The 17151-nt window shown below is 40.6% G+C and overlaps 1 protein-coding gene across 1 annotated transcript in view; it reads right to left on the bottom strand.

Annotated features, from left to right (window-relative positions):
* The window catches only part of dchs1b (dachsous cadherin-related 1b), an 85491-nt gene extending 72167 nt beyond the window's left edge, over positions 1-13324 (bottom strand). The window contains exon 1 of the mRNA XM_026180996.1: positions 12706-13324. The gene's annotated coding sequence lies outside the window, so the exon portion shown is untranslated. The remainder of the gene's footprint in view (positions 1-12705) is intronic.
* Between the last annotated feature and the right edge of the window lie 3827 nt (positions 13325-17151).

Genomic DNA, 17151 nt, shown 5'->3' with positions numbered 1-17151 from the left:
CTGGATCTGGAAGCACTGAAAGAGCATGACAATGGACGTCTGAGTCTGTCCAGGATCCACAGTGGGTGGACCAAACTGAGGACAGTCATAACTTATAATTATCCACAGGATAACAACTTTTATCCACTCTATGACAATATCTTAAAGTGGGCAGAACATAACACACTGGGAATTAAGATCTGTTTGTCAAATATTTTATAGATAACACAGATCAGAACAGCAAATGCTTACAATAACGCAGAAAGCCTGGGAAAGTATGCCTATAGCTTAGCCTCTTAGCCTCTCTGGTTCCCCAAACTTTAAATCATGCACGCTTCCATAAAGTATCCTCCTCATGCTAATGCCAAATCAATGGAAGTAATGATGAACAACTGTCCACAAACCCCTGCAGAGTCACACGCTTCTTGCTAGCAACTGTTTATGCTTAGCCTCTTGTGCCAGAAAGCGGTATGGTGACATGTCGACAGCAGGAACCTTAATCACAAGATTTTCGAAGTCAAACTAAAACTCACCTGACAGTGTTTTAAGCTAACCTGCGGCATAACCACCATCTGGTTCTTCCAGCAAGTTAAAACAAACACCAATAATTATCTGCAAATGGAAACTGACCCAGTTTTGACACATACTTTTGCATACTAGCATAAAATCCTGGAAATACGCTCATAAATGTTCTGGCAAGTTTAACCGAACAAGTTTAACTGGACTCTCACGAGATAGATGCACGTTTTACCCCTTGGCGAAGTCTACAAATATTTAGATTACTTTCAAAATGAGACCAATTGTTTATGCACGTTTCACTCGTATTTATAAGGGAAGATTTATTGAGCATATAACTCTTCAAAACATCCTGCAATGAGGAGAACCGTCCAGCCCTGACACAACTCATTCATCACACTTTTAAAACCAGAGAGATGATGCTTTAACAATATTCTACGGCGATCTGAACATTAATGCCTAAACTCTCTGCAATGTGAATGATTCCTGCCCCTGTTGCTGTTAAATTATCAAAACTATAAATGTGCGATGCAGGCAAAAGGCCAGTAGCAAACTAGAGACAAGTTTTCAATGGCGGGCGGTGGCCCTTGCTGGATGGCCATATTCACCAAAAAAAATCACTCCCATAGTGCATGTATAATCTGGACAGTTAACTTTAGGAATGTCTTTCACCTCTAGAGAAAAAGCCAGCCTGCTGCTGGCTGCAGATTTCGCACATACATTAAACTAAAGAATTCATAGTCTCACACACAAAAGGACCATACACTTACCCTTTTGAATGACTGCTATCTCATATACAATAATCAGAAGGAAATGAGTTTCTTGCTAGTAGTTTAGATTTACAAGTCTCCTTAAAAACTTTTAAGTATGCATATGACACAAATAAAACATAAAACAATATTTTATGTGATGAATCCTCGTGCTATCATCCACTTTACCAGTCTTTCTACTGACTCTGACCTGCGGTCATTTATGAGGCCTCTGAGGAGGAAAGATTAATAAAGGCTATAGCTCCACGGGGACTGGGGAAGGGGACACTGATACTGGCCCCTCTGACTGACCCCTACATCTGGTACAGACGGCTGCTCTGGACAGTTGCTGCACTCCTACACAATGCTCAGGCTGAGCACATGTCTCCACACAAAGCCCTTCTTTTGTTGTCTCTGTGTTTCAAAGTAGTTGTCAGTGTTTGTGTCTGTCTGAAACAAGACGAAAAGAGAGGAGAGAGAGAAGTTGAAAGAGGCCTGGGAGACAATTAGGGGTGTGATGATAAAACAAAGCCTTTTAACTGCAGTGAGGGAAACTCAGAGTCATAGCTTGGGCCTTTTGAGACGTCGCTCTGATGAAATTAACTCAGTACCATAACACAGCCATTGAGCAGACCAAGGAGAACAGCATGAAAAGAACAAAGCAGAGACGTGGAAAAAGCAGATTTGGAACACAATAGCAAAAGTAACATTCATTGCAGTTTGCTTTGGCTTGGCAGGCCTGTTGCCTTTAGAGACCACTGGACTGTGCAGGCAGAACTTATGATGTCAGAAAGGGTGTATTCCAGTCTTTTTACGTCTTTTCTCTCTCACTGCTTCAGTTGAGTGTCAGTGAAAGGTAATATTGATGAACTGATCGCATGGCTGCAATCTGTCACTGTCAATGAGCAGTCTGTCCATGACATCATCTCCACCTTTGACATGGGCTGCAATACACTTGTGTTTGCTTTGGACAACACGAGCCGACGAGGGATGGAGAGTGCAGGGGCTAAAATAGAGCTCGTATTGAAAGTACTCTGGCTTTAACAAAGAGTCAGCGGAGTAAAAGATAATCACCTGATACACTCCCTCTAGTGGCTCTCTTTAAAATTATGATGAATTATGCACGGCCAATTTAAAGAGGTTTGGAATTTCTCCTAATCTTAAAAAAAAACAGAAAAGTAAGACATAAAGGGGTTCAAGCAGCACAACAAGCAAGATTCAACCTGTCTGCAGGCTTTCATGTGTGCATGACATGTGCATGCAAGCAGTGACATCATCTGTGTGCGACCACATTGACAGACAGGGCAGACCCTTAGGGCTCCACGCAGTCTCAGCCACATTATATCTGGCATTGCACCCCCATAATCTCCTTCTGCTGTGTGCAGCCCTCAAAGCCTCAAATACATGGGCCTCCGCTCTTAAGCGCTGCAGCCAAATAATAGAAAACCATAGCGTTTTCTATATGTGACCATTTAAAGCAGTACGGTATGTGCGCGAGGATGTGTGTAAATGTGTTTATACTATCGAAACTCAGTTGTCAGGAATAGCTTCTCCACGTGCGGTGCCATCTCCCAATCCCTTGCATGTTCTACTACTCCTCCTCCTTCCCTCTGTCCGTTCCCTCTAATGTATTTAGCAGATCTGGCTGGGCACGCCATAGTTACGCTCAGCCAAGCCAAACAGGACTCAAAGTCACAAAGTTCCAAGTAAAAACAGGCTGCTCTGTATCACCGATATCTATGCCATCTTGTGCTTTGATGGAACAGCAAAAGGGTTGCATTAAGCTGGTTTCTCAGTGGTTAAAGGGTAGGGCTTTGCCTATAGATACTTGTCACTTCTGGAACTGCTTCCGTGTCACTCAGAACACTGGCCAAACTTTGTGATTGACAGTAAAGACAGAAAGAGAAGAGAATAAAAGGAAAAGGTTTCATGCTGTGTCAAAAGTCAACAATAAAATGTGCCACAAAGACAGAACACTGAATACAACCATCTTTTTGCATTTTTAAAACCCCATCTGTTAAAATCTAGTGTATCATCAGGCACAAGACCTGCATGCTTGATAACCCCAACATGGCAATGCTCTGGTTTATAAAAGTATGACAAAGCATTTTCTATGCAAGTATACGGTTACATTTAAATGACTGAGAATGAAAGGTTAGGTCAGTTTGTAGTGAAACAGGCTGCAGCGGTCTGCAGTGCCAAAAAAGCTTTGTGGGACAAGGGAAGGAGGGCTGAGTCTTGCAGGGGGTATAGGATGGAGGAAAGCTTTGTTCTTCAGTTTTCATGTCACTTGGGTTGTGTGTATGTGTGCGCGTGTGTGTGTTTAGGAGCACAAAAACAATGACTGCTGTGTCCCCTTGAGTTGCCTTGCCATGCATATCTGGATATAGACGTCCTATTTCTAACCCCAGTTGTCACCAGCAGTAGGCACATGTGCGTGTGAGCCGTCTGTGTGTCTTTGTGCATATTACGTGTAATTCCCTGGCTCTGCTTTTACTTTTCCTCAATTTAAGAACCTACACTAAAGGTGAATATCAATTTCAATTCATTTCCACAACTGAATCAACCCCCACCCAGTGATTCTGAAGGATAACAGCACCAGGCTCTAAGACAGCCAGACGGCCACTGTCTGGAAAGTTGCACACACACTGAAATATACATGTTTGTGCTACACCAAAACACAATCAATATTAATACTACTACTCATAGAGCGAGTTCATGACTGTGTCATATGACTGGAGTACATCACCCAAGGGATGCATGTAATTGTAAAAGCGCTCACAACCAGTGAAACGCAGCCTAATTCCAGTGTGAAGACTGGTAAGCCCTTAGTAAGTACATTTGAATTAATTATGCTGGAATAAGAACCAGTTCCTTGGCACTCCTCTGCTTTAGACGTCAGTCCTAATCCATCCACAACCAGATAGTGTAAAAAAAGTGAAAGAGAACGTGCTAAAACTGGTCGGGCGTTGGTCTCCTGTGGATAGTGTCATAATTCATCTCACATATCTTATTATAATTTGAATAAAATTTCTGACTTTTAATTCTCTTCCTATCAAATTGTTACTAAGAGCTAAAAGCTCAATTACAAACTCTCTTATAAGGACTCATTTATTACACATTTATCTCAACTTTATGAAAGGTTTTGGTTTGTTTTTTAAATTTTGTCCATAAAACGTTGCTCTGGAGTTTGATTTTATCACCTTTTTCCTATGTCGAGTGACATGAGCACGGCTGCAGAGGGTGGGCAAGGGGAAGTGAGTTCACAGAGAGCACAGCGGTCTGTGCCAGGAACCTACTGAGAATAAGAATGAAGTCCATAATCTGTTTTCATTTGTGGCTTTCATGCCAAATCAAATAGAAAATGAAAAAAGTTCAAACAATAGGCTTTCTGATTGAGGATGTAAATATAAGAGAAAAAAAACTGTCTAATCCAAAGGTATTTGGAAAGTTAGTTATTTGCCTCCACACTCTTATTTGGATATAAAACCATGTCATGACTTATTTAAAGATGCAATCTGTAAGAACTTTAAAATAGATTTTGAAAAATGAAAACACAGTTATTGTTATCGCCAGAATGTGAAGACTTAACAGCTACGAAGTTATGACAAACATGTGCAGTGCTGCAGAGATTTCTACTGAAGTTAGCATGTCAACCAGTTAGCGCTGGTCCAGGTGGGCTAATGAGTCAATGTAGCACTTGGTCTGCTTTCAGTCCAAAATGAGAGAAAGGAGCACCTTCAGACAAGGAGACTGCATTTCCCTTTGCTAACACATGAATGTTTAAAAGGAGGCTACCCAGTCTGGCTTTTATACTTTGTCTTTCTTGAGTCTCACAGTGCACAGCCTACATTTGAGCCAGGAGAGAAAACAGCTCCATTCACACGAGAGATTGTCTGGTTGTTGGCGATTTTTCTGTGTTATTGTAGACTTTTCACCTTACATTATCAAGTGCAATTTGGCGTGATATAAATAAAATTGAATTTAATAAAATTCACAGGTGACACTGGTGGATCGGAGATAGCAGTACTCAAAAAATGATTGCTTATTCTCTTTACCAAATAGTAATAGTATCCAAATCTTAAAACATTTGGATCTGGCTCTACATATATATACTTTCTATTTTGCTTTGTTGTCAATGTATCAGGTCACATCCCAAAAATACACTCACACACACATTCTTCTATGAGCTGGGGCAGAATAAAACCAATAACAGCTCTTGGGAATCACTGCCTAGCTACATATTCTGAGCATTACTTAGACTTACTTATCTGTAATTGTGCTAAATTCCTAGAAGTCATTACTGGCTAAAGTTACGAGTCCATTTCAATTTAGTATGCTGCTCCAAAAATAGACAAGTTACGCTTTAATTTTTGCACATTACTACTCAAATTCTTACTTCAATGGGGATACTAGCTGAAGCAAAAAAAAAAAGACTGCAAAAGACATAGAACTCTGCAGCACCAAGATGACAATTCAAAGCTAGTGTGATGACTCAAGATTTGTTTATTTACTCTCACAGAGGCTGTCAAGCCAGAATGCAGACACACGCAGTTACAAACTACACCAGGTCCCCAGTGACAAAACGTCCTAGATTTTACCGGCCGACAGAGAACGGCGCCGTGCAGATGGAAAGAGCAGAGAAAGAAAAGAAAATAGAGATGCAGCAGAAGAAAAGTTTGATTCAGAATAGGATTTCTTTAAAGAAAACTAAACAAAAAGGTTAGTGTGAGCGAACGCACAAATGCAGACTGACATGTACACACATAAATAATGTGTACCCTGTGGACCATCTGTGAAGCCATGGAGCAAGCGAAAACACAGCCGGAGCTGCTTCGCTCACCTCTTAACCTTCAAGGCCAAGTGAACGTGCAGTGAGCTTAGCTCTTCTGATGAATATGTGTGTTTTTTCTCAAGGTTTTAAAGGTTTTATGAAAAGTTTTTTCAAAAAAGAGCAGCATAAGAGAGAATTCAGTATGAAAATAAGACAAAAGACAGAGGGGGAAGAAAGCAAACAAAAAAGATTATGTGGTGAAACGTTTAATAAAGTGAAGCAGCAGCTGCCACCTACATCACTCGCTGCCCCTCACCAGCAGAGCATGTTTAATATCCCATATGGGCAAGCTGTCGAGCTGAACCTTATCCATGACTATGTCAAACAATATTACACTGCAGGTGAAATGAAAAAAAAATACCATGACAGGAGCTCATGCATTCCTTTTTTTTATTCATGGTTTGCATTTTGAGCTCTGTACGTGAGAAGAACATCTATTTTGTCCAGTGAAAAGAAAACAGCGACTGGAAGCAATTAAACATCAGGAATTATTGTTGAATGTGGAAGACATTAAAATGTAACAACAGCTACTTAATGAGTCCATTTGGTTGCATAATGCTCTAAACCATAGTGCTCGGTTACAGAAATATTGTTACACTGGAAGTTTTTATTCATAGTTTGTATGTTTTATTCATTATTTCTGGATGTTATTATTAAGTAAATCCATATAATTACCAATCACTGTACACTTTATTATGTTTAAATGAAAACCTGAACAAATAAATTCCATTGTTGATTTATATATATCTGTGTCTATCACTAACACCCACACATACTTGTGAGAACACTTCATTGACTTACTTTAATTCTCTAGAGGCTTATCCTAACCTTAAATGCCTAACCCCGACCTTTAACCCCTCTTCAACCCAGTCGTAATTCTCGGCCTAAAACTTTAAAATGAATCTTAAACCTTCTGAGGATTAAACCTGGTCCCTGTAAGGGAGGTGTACGAGGCAGACTTTTGTCCCAACAAGTGATGAAGCGCAGAGTGTTATATCAGAAGACTCACAGAATCAGCTAATGAAGAAAAGATGAAGAAAAAGAGGAAAAGTCCAAAGACAAAACACCCAGCTGGTAGCCAAAACATGGTTAGTAAAAGGGAAACGGCACACTGTCTTGCAACTTAAACATACACAATGAGATACACAAGTGTGCGAGCGCACACTTTAATCTCCTTCTGTATTCCATCCAATGAAATCATCAGAGACATGGCCTAACGGCAAGCCAGGCACAAAGTCGTATCAGGTCATGTTATTGTTTCAGAAAACACATAAATACTAATCATGGTGATAAAAATGTTTTGTTGAAAACCTTGCCAGCTATCAGAGCAATTTCTTAGGGTGAAGAAAGGTCAGTATCTTTGTTAAAAATAAAAAAAAACAACCTAAAGAGAGACATTGAACTTTCTTTTCTGGCGACTTATCTGGGAAACTATCAAAATGTGTAATTACTCATCTGTAGCTGAGGACAGCGCCTTGGCCTATAAGTTATTAATTTCTCCATCAACTCTTGGGCTGGTGGTGCGCCGGCAGCTGTTCTCCAAAGAAAATGCCTTTGTATCATGTTTCTCCATTATATTTCTTGTGGTAAGCCTGGGAATTAAAACTGTCTATCTTTTGTTTTCAATTTGTTCAACACAGTTGAACAGACATCCAAACACATCAATTATATGACGCTAATACGACAAAATTAAACACTGACAAAAAAAAATCTGATGAGATAGACAGCTTGAGGCTTCAATAGAAAGCTTAATGCATGAAGCTCACTCTTTGACATAAAAGTTAACAACAGACAACATTTTTCACAACCTTCAAGGCTGCTTTTCAAATTTTTCAAACTTCATCAAATTCTCATTAACTGAGCTCAAAATCTTGTAAATGGTAAATGGACTGGTACTTATAAAGTGCTTTTCTAATTTAATTGAGCCCTCAAAGCACTTTATGCTACCCTTTATTCACCCAATCACACACAGATTTGTGAAAGGTCCTTTTTCAGAGGTGTGTAAGTGTGTGCAAACGTCTAAAATTTGCACATGCACTCACACAGATGCTTCAGGGGCCGCTCGGGGTTCAGTATCTTGTCTATGGATGCGTTGATGCACAGACTAGACTAGACAGGGATCAAACCCCCGACCTGGTAGATGCCCCACTCTACCTCCACTCCCACACTCCTGCACCTTCTACCTAGGAACCGTCTACTGATGTGGATCCAGATTCCTTTTCACATAGTTCACATATAAAAAGTGTCTAAGTTATCAAGAGCCCCAAAAACTTTCTTCCCAGCCAACTTTTTTTTCTTCCCTCCTTTTTGTTCCAAACCGCCCACACACACATCCAGCAATGAATCCCTTAGCTTGCATAACACATTGCTTCACCTGAGCTGCGATGCCCTATACAGCTCTCAGCTCGCCGCAAGTGTTTGAAGTTACCAGAAGCTCAGATCATCTCACTTACTTCATTAAAAACACATGAGACGCTACACAGACAGCTTCTCTCTTCTTCCCCGCTCGGCGTGCTTGACTCTGAGCGCAGACACTCCTTATCCATAAAGCGCTCACATGGGCAGGAGCCAGTTACCGCATTTCATTCATCTTTGTTCAGTGCCTAAATTCATCCCTTCGTGTGTCTAATGAAATGAATACATCACTTCATTCCAATACATGTGAGTAGAAGTGGAGCATTTGCCAGTACTAATCATCTCCTCACTGAGGGAGAATCAATAAAACAATCTCAGCAGAAATCTTTCTGCTATTATCTAAGGCTACAGTGCTGCAAAGATAACAAATTACGTAACTGCCACTAATAGTGTTATACACATATGTACATGAACGAAGTTTAAGTTTTGGACTGTTGAGTATTAGAATATTGGAAATTATAGAAGGGTTTTCTAGTAGTTTCTGACAGATTAAATGGTTACTGTGTTAGTTAAGAAAACAGCTGAGAGATTAATTGCTAATTGCAAATAGTGATTAGTTGCTCCCCTAATGAGAGATCTCAGCTATAGCCACACACTTACTTTCGTGCACACACGCATGCATTTACCCATTCATCTGCTACAACAACAAGGCACTCACATTTCCAGTGGTCTGGCCACACTTCTGGAAGTCAGTGTCACACCAACTTGAAACTTGAGACAACATAAAGCTTTAGAGGTTTCCATCTGCAGCTTCAATCAGGAATATAGCAACCCATTCAAAGCAGTCAGTCTTCTAGGTCTTAATCATGAATCAGCTAAAAGCCACTCAGTTTATGGGATAATGTTTGATGTTGAATTTTAAGATGAGAGTGTAGCAAGGTAATGCATTTCAAGCTTAGCGCTTTGGTAAAGTAGGGAAACTGGTCCAAAAGCCATGCAGAAAGCCTCTTCTTTTTTTCTCCCCATTTGTCTGTAATCTTTCATGTTCGGTTTATCATTACAGTAGGATCCCCACTGCCAGGACAAAGACCATGAATGAAGACAGCAGTTCAAAATATGGGTTTCAGAACAAACCAAAAGCTCAGCGTCTGACAGGAGAGTCAAGCCATTTCCTTTGAATGGTTGAGACTGTCCTACAGTAATATCTTCTCCAGTGCCACAGATAAATGGATTTTCATTCCATACATTGAAAGGTAAGATCTGTATTTCCCAAAGAGGGACAGACTACAGAGAACTCTGAAAATAGTTTTCAGTGTGAGCTCAAAGATGAGGCAAGACTTTGGATGACTGACTAACGGGGGTTTGATGAAGTTTGCTAGTATATTCATAAGATAAGCAAGTCTATGACCACACAGTGGGAAGAATAATCTTGTACTTCATAACTCAAAAATGATCTTCCGCAGTTGCAGCAGCAAGAATGCGGCTGTTCTACACAGAACTGTGATTTTCATTTTGGGTAATCCATGCACATGTAAGCCAGGATTTAAAGTGGGAAAACTTCACAAATCATAATGATAACAAGATGACCAACTTGGCGATTGTAGCTGTTAATCAAGACGTGGGATTATAACAAAGAACAATCGAGGAGTAGTTAGCAGATGAGACTCCTGATCAGCAGAAATCTTGCTTCTAACTCTACTAGTAAAGCTATTAATAACAGTCTGGCCTTCCTGTGTGGATGGTGATGCAAACAAGAAGTGACTTTCCAGGAAAACAGAGCTACTCCCTCACACAGCACTGCAGCCTACAACTGCTTATGGTCTACACCCTCCGTAATAAATTAAGATGGCATTAAAGTCCCAAAATATTGGGTCTTTGGCTTATGTTATGTCTACGATGGCAGACTGAGAGGTAAATAAAAACACCGACACAGTCTCGAGGCAGCAGCAGCATGCAGTGAGTAAAAAGATGGAGGGTAAATATTTAACACACGAGCTACTCATCGTGGAGCCAGAGAGAATGGAAACAACCTTTGCTGTTTATGTTTGTGTTTGTGTTTTGCTGGCTGGTAGTGCGTCTGCATCATATTTGCATACCTGAGAGAACACGAGTCTAACTTGGCATTTATCACGTGTTAGGGTTTGTTGTGTATTTGTGTGTGAGTGTGCGTGCAAGAGGAAGAGTTAGATGGAGAGGAGTCTGTGAGTCACTTTCCGATATTTGTGCTCAGACACTGATTTCACATGCTTGAGAAACAAAAACCCAGGAAAAAACAGTTCTGGGATACAATTAGATTTTTTTTTTTGCTTCAGAGGCATCATTTGGATGGGGAAGATATTTTCAGTTTTTCTCACTTCGCTCTCCCTCATTGGCAGCACTTGGTGGTTTGAGATGATGAGCTGAAACACAAAAGATTTTACCCGCTACAGTTTTCTCTGCAATACTGTATGTGTATTGTTTTCGCAATCTTTTTTTTTTTTTAAATCAGACAGTGAGAAAAGAGTTATGGGATTATATCACGCAAGTAATGAAACCTGACTGGGAAAAGAGCTATTTTTCTTTCTTATGTGGCTTTTGTGGGAGTTGCAAAGAGGACAATGGTGTATACAGTACTAACAGAATTTCAGTGTCAATGTGGGTGGCAAATGCACAATTTGATTACCCTGTGTATTTCAGGGTAAACTCCCAAACATTGCTTGAGATTTGCAAAAAAGGAATAAAGCGGTAGCTTGGACAATCCCTTAAGGAAGAGCATTAGAATGAACAAGGAAAAAGAAATTGATGACAGCTCAAAAACTGAAATAGAACAATATTTGGCTGTATGTCAGTGTGATTCAGATGTAGGATTTCAAGATTGAAGAAACAGAATGAGCCCCACCCAGCATCAAATTAAAAGCTAATCCAGCCTCCAGATATACTCCTCTTGCATCAGGGAGCATGAATTTACCAGGACGAGATAAAAACAACTGTGAAAATAACCCGGGTTGTTTAAAATCCTTCTCCTGCGAAGAAGGATCTGTTCTGCCGAGCAGCTGATGTGAATAATTATAAGTTGTTAGTATAAACTGAGGCTCTGCTCAGTTGTAGCTACTAGTGGCACTAGATATGCATATGGTTCCTGTTAGAAAAATGTCTTGCTGCACGCCTCATCACTCTGCAAGAAACCAAACTCTTGCTGTTTTTATGCAGACCAGAGGCTGTCTCTGAGGTCAGTGTACTGCAAGGCTGGAGCACATGGGACGATGTAAGTGGATAGTGCAATAATGCAAACATCAGTATCCCCTGCATGCAGCAGAAAACCAAGTGCCGAGGAGCTCAGTGGACACCAGATATGACTGGAATAAGTATTGTGGTTAGGAGTTCAAATATGCCTGTGGGTTCCCATTTTTAGCTTTTGGCCATGTAAACATATACAGACAGAAATGGCTGAAATAACAACACTTTTATGTTAGAGGGGGGAAAAGTTAGATTGAGTCAAAATCTGTTTGCCGCATAACAAAACTGCCATGAGCAGTCCAAACTAAACTAAAGTATACAGTCCATGTCTACTGAGAGAGTCCAGCTCCAGTCTGAGGTTCTGTTTTCATAATCAGAAAAGCAGAAATGAGGAGCTACAGCAGCATTTGCAGAGCAGACCCTATGTGTAAGGCACACATAGGGTCTGCTGCTCAGTGGTACACAGCAATATTTAAAATTCTTTCCGCTAGTGATGCCTTGCGGGCATTTTTCATTGTCACACCAGTTGGTCTCCCTGAGAAATACTTTTAACAAACGCTGACCCACTTTGTGCACTTCATGGTGTTTCCCATTAAGTGGTTCTGTCGTCCCTCCAAAATAAAAAGAGTAGCTACTCTGAGCCTGCCAACACTGTGGAAGAAACCACTGACTTGCCGTTACCAGCTCCATAAAGCGTAATTAGCTTGTGTGGTAGTCGACCGGATTGGCCGCTTTTTCATTTCAAATGGGGATGAATCACTCTTTTTTTCCATCCTCTCTGATTGGGAATCAATAATCAATATTAAGTTACAGTGCATCACTGTGATGCGCTGATCTTGTGCTACTTTTGAGTCTCTCTAGTATAGCCTTCCACAGCACAGTACAGAGATCAGCTATCAGCCCATGCACGCAAGGTGCAGATGCAGGGTGCATACCCCTCTGCATGGGAAACCACCAGCCTCCTCCCAGTAAGAGACTGTCTGCCTGCATTTATTCTTTATTCTTATTCCGTGAATGAGACACCACTGTTTAGATAAGTAAAAAGCGATCACTTACACTCATCGGACCCCCGCTGCTCTGGATGTGCACCCTGGATATCCCCTTCACAACCTGATTAGTATGCAAACGGGTTTCCAGTCCCTCACAAACGACAGACAATCCGCCAGGACAGAATCTTGAATGGAACCTTGCTGGCCAGCTGGACTAGGCTTTTTGATGTTCCATAATATCAACAGAAAACGCCAGTAGTGCTAATTCCACAGATGCTCTAATCCCGCTGACCGACAGGTTGGGTATTCCACAGGGAAGGGTTTTTATGCGTCTCCGTCCCCGAGAGTCAGGTGAGCGCGTTTGGATCAGCTGGGAAGCTGCACGGCTTCTTCACTATCTGCAGCAGAAAGGAGACGCTTGTGGTCCTCTGCACAGTCTCTCGTTGATCTTCAGTGTTTCACTTTTCGCTTCTCTCTCGCTCCCTCTCTCTCTCTCTCAGCATCCAGTCATTGAGACACGGTGCTTTTTGGATGTGTGTCTGTGCGTGTTGAGACAGAGTCGCTTCAGGGTACAGTGCACCTCACCAACCGAAAGCCGAATCGTCCGCCACAAGGCCCAGCCCCCTACTCAGCTCCATACCCTCCTCCACCTCTTCCTTCCTCCTTCACTTACTTGGATTGCTAATTTATTCGGGTAGCTACACAAAAGGGGGGACAGACGTGAGGGAGGCTGTGAAATACAGTAGGGAGGAAGACTGGAGAGCAGACTTTGGTGCCCCCCAGCTCCGTTCAGTGGAAGTGGCCAAGTCTTTGAAACAAAGAAGCGCACCATGCGCCATCAAAGCACTAGTCATTATGCAGGTCCCTGTATATATTTTTCCATTTTAACCTTTCTGATCCTTTTTATTAATGACGAAAAATTAGAATCATAGCCCATGTGATAGTGATTCGGGAATGCGGCGTTCTCATGAATATCTAATTGTACTAGCATTTAAATTCCAAGTTTAAATGGTAATAATAAAATTATTATAGTTTACAGTTAAATAAAATGACCAATTACTTATATTTATGCAATTGAATGACACTTTTACACTTCACAACAATGCCTTAAATCCTTTTTTTTCATATGGGAGGAAATACTGTTACATATGTAACCAAATTTATTTTTTGAAGTTGTGTTTAGGGTAATTGATGAGATTTTACAGGCATCTTAAAGCTTGTGACTATAACCTGCAGCAGATCAGGCTGGGCTGAGGTTCAGACACATATAGACCACACAACCATCACCCATGCATGTACACGCACACACACACTACTAGAATCAGCAAGATGAGAGTCATTCATCACCCCAGATTTTAGGTCAAGCCTCTACCTGCATCACTGAAGCAGAGCAATGGAGGAGAGGTAGATGAGGGAGAGCTGTGTCGCAGGAGAATGTGTGAAAAGGGGGCTCGTGGGAGTGGTGGTGGTGTCAAGGACAGCAATCAGTCAGTCCCCTCTTGGTTTAGGAGTCCACCAGAGATAGATGTGTTGTTGCAGTCAGTATAGGGGAAGTGGTACTTTAACATTTTTACCACTAAGTGCTATATTTAACCACAGCGAGTGGGACATGATGGCCAGACACCATGGACTCAAACCCAGTGAACTCTACAACAGACCCAATTTACACTAAAAACTGTTTGGTTAATGGCTAAAGCAGGCAACAGTGATTTATGAAACACAAACAAGCATAATCTCCCCATATTATGATGTTTGTCACTTTGTGATTGAACCATAAGTCATGACAGTAGTGCAGTGTGCTAACGTTAAAGTATTATCTTATACCAGAGGGAAGGAGAAGAGGACGAGAACATAAGAAATTCACCTATCACATTTTATGATGTTGTTTGAGTGTTAGGTAAAAGAACCAGTTGATCCCGTGCAAAAAAGAAATGTATTTTTACCTCCTGGCTGAATCCGAGGCCACAAAATCACTTGAACTGGATATGACACGGGATATAAAAATCTATAAAAACAGGCACAATTGTTGCCTGGAAGTTATGAGCTCAGTACTTACCATGCTGGGTTTGAAAAGCATTACCTGGCAGAAAAGCTCTGACAAGTTTAAAAGGTGCAAAGTCGTGAACGGATCAGACAAAGGTTTGCTCGCTGAGAATTAACTTGAAACTGTTAGGAAAATGATACTGGTGGCTACTGGGCAACATATATGTGGACACAAATATGTGGGTTATAAACCACTATTGACCAACCAAAGTCCAACTCTACTCTAACCATATTCTAGGTGTTTGTGAGTGAATTCATTTAGCCTTGATTCTGCTGCATGAACACTTGCCTCAGCCTAACAATTACACAGCTTTAACCAAGAGCAGATGGTTTGGGTGTGACACTTTTGGTGGGACTCACCACCATGGTGGAGACCACTGCGAGATTTACGTCATTGCCACACACGTTCATAAATGTAATATCTCAGTCAAATACTGACACCCACGTACGCACAGACACATACTCCTACATGCAAACATACATCGTGACCATGGAATATCGTGAAAGGATTTATTTGGCTCCTGTGTCTATCCTGTCTGTCATTTCCTCCCTCTAACCACAAAATCGACATCCTGACTATGATAACCCCAATCAGCTGGAGTTCATCAATTTGGGGGTTATCAATTTATAGAACGTCAACACTTAGATAAGCTTTGTATTCATTCCAAGTCTGTACATCCATAGCAAAACGGATTAAACCAGCATCCACAGAAAGGAATAAATTCATATTTCTGTTATGTCTACTAATTTTCATTATCTGGGAATAAAAAACCCCAATCTATAAGCACACTACAGAAATACATATAATGTGGTGGTTAGCTTATAACTACTTACTAGCTGTGAGGTCTTGCATCGTTAGGAGCTAATGGAGGGGCCTGTCTATATTGGCTGTACCACTGGGCTCATTGGCAGGGTACCTCTATCCTATACAAACACTCATGCACAGTTGACTGCAGCTCACTTAGTTTCTTTGAAACTTACTGGAACAAGCTGATGCTATCAGTAAGTAACGGATAACATAAATGTAACAACTTCAACACTATAAATTATTATTTTTCCCTTTGTTTTGAGGTATGAGGTAAATGTGTCTGTTTCCATTTTATGTTATTCCCACTTTCACACACATCAAAATGTTTTCATTGCAGTCCTTATGTTGGTACCTAATATCGTCTGTGCACAAGTTCACAAGTTCTTGTTTTTTGGCACTTCTCTCTGTGAGTCTCTCAGTCACACACACTGTGTCTCTGCAGGTGCCGACCCCGGCTATCTGATCCACCTTTCCTGTGCAACAGGATGGGATGAGGTCACCGCGTCACTCTGTGACTCTGTGCCAAAAGAGGAAAGAGCAGTGCTTTACTCAGACCTTCCTTTCCCATGGCCAAAACACCACTGATCCCCTTAATGGGGGACTTCTGTAATTCAAAAAGTTCACTTTGGAGTATTTTTGATTTCTTTAAAAAAAAGGCATAAAAATCTTATATCTTATATATAAAACTTTGTCGACAAAGTCTATAAGATTAAAAAAAAATCATATGTTTCTTTTATTTTAAATAGATTCAGGGATTTCAACTGATTGTCTGTTTCTGCTCATAATTTGTCTGGACATCGCATATGACTAGGAATTTAAGGGAAACTACTTTTTGATTCAATTTCACAATAAAAATACTTCGAATCTCTTTTTTTTCTAATGACATACATAGCGGAGATGACAACGTTTACTTTGGCTTTGACTATATGGCTTTGTTTGGGCCAGTTTATGTATTTTAGATGTATTTTAGATATCAGTGCCTAGACATCATAAAACGTCTTGCAGTCAGTAACGGTTAAACAAATGTACCGCTTACTCCCATCAGTTAAAGTCTGGTACCCGGTTGTTTTCAAAAATGACTCTCAATTCTTCTTACAGATGAATGAAAGTTCTATGACAAGGCTCAAAATAAATCAGATTGGAATCAGCGCTACAGATAACGCCGAGAAGTAGTGAATCATTGAGAAATGGCCAGTCTTTTCTTCATTTTGGGCTTTGTATTTGTCGAAAATTGGAAAAGAAATACAGACTAATGCTAGTGTTATCCTTTAAAATCTTTAATTAGCTTCCCAGCAAAATGTAGCCAGACTTTTAAAATCCTGGACATTAAAAAATGTTACAGAATAAGTGCCCTTTCTTTTAACTCCAGCAAGACTTTCACTAATACTGTCTTTCTTCTGTTTTCCAAAGTACACCGTCTAAAGTTGTCTTTGTCCACATCTGTGCCTCTAGGGTATTCTTAGAGAGATTTTTATAGCTTACTTTGCTTTGAGGCCATTCTCCAAACCATGCAACCACACACCAGGCCGGTGGATTTCACTCTTCTTTCAAAACTTCTACATTGTCCATTTGTGCTGATCCCACTTAAAAGGAAGTAAAAGTTGAATTGAATATAAATTTAGTGGAGATGCTTTGTTTTTGAAGTTTTGCCATTTTGCTGGG

This window comes from Astatotilapia calliptera, chromosome 10, assembly GCF_900246225.1.
Source record: "Astatotilapia calliptera chromosome 10, fAstCal1.2, whole genome shotgun sequence".
Lineage (NCBI taxonomy): Eukaryota > Metazoa > Chordata > Actinopteri > Cichliformes > Cichlidae > Astatotilapia > Astatotilapia calliptera.
Note: the sequence above shows the minus strand (reverse complement) of the source record. Positions and strands in the feature narration are given on the sequence as shown.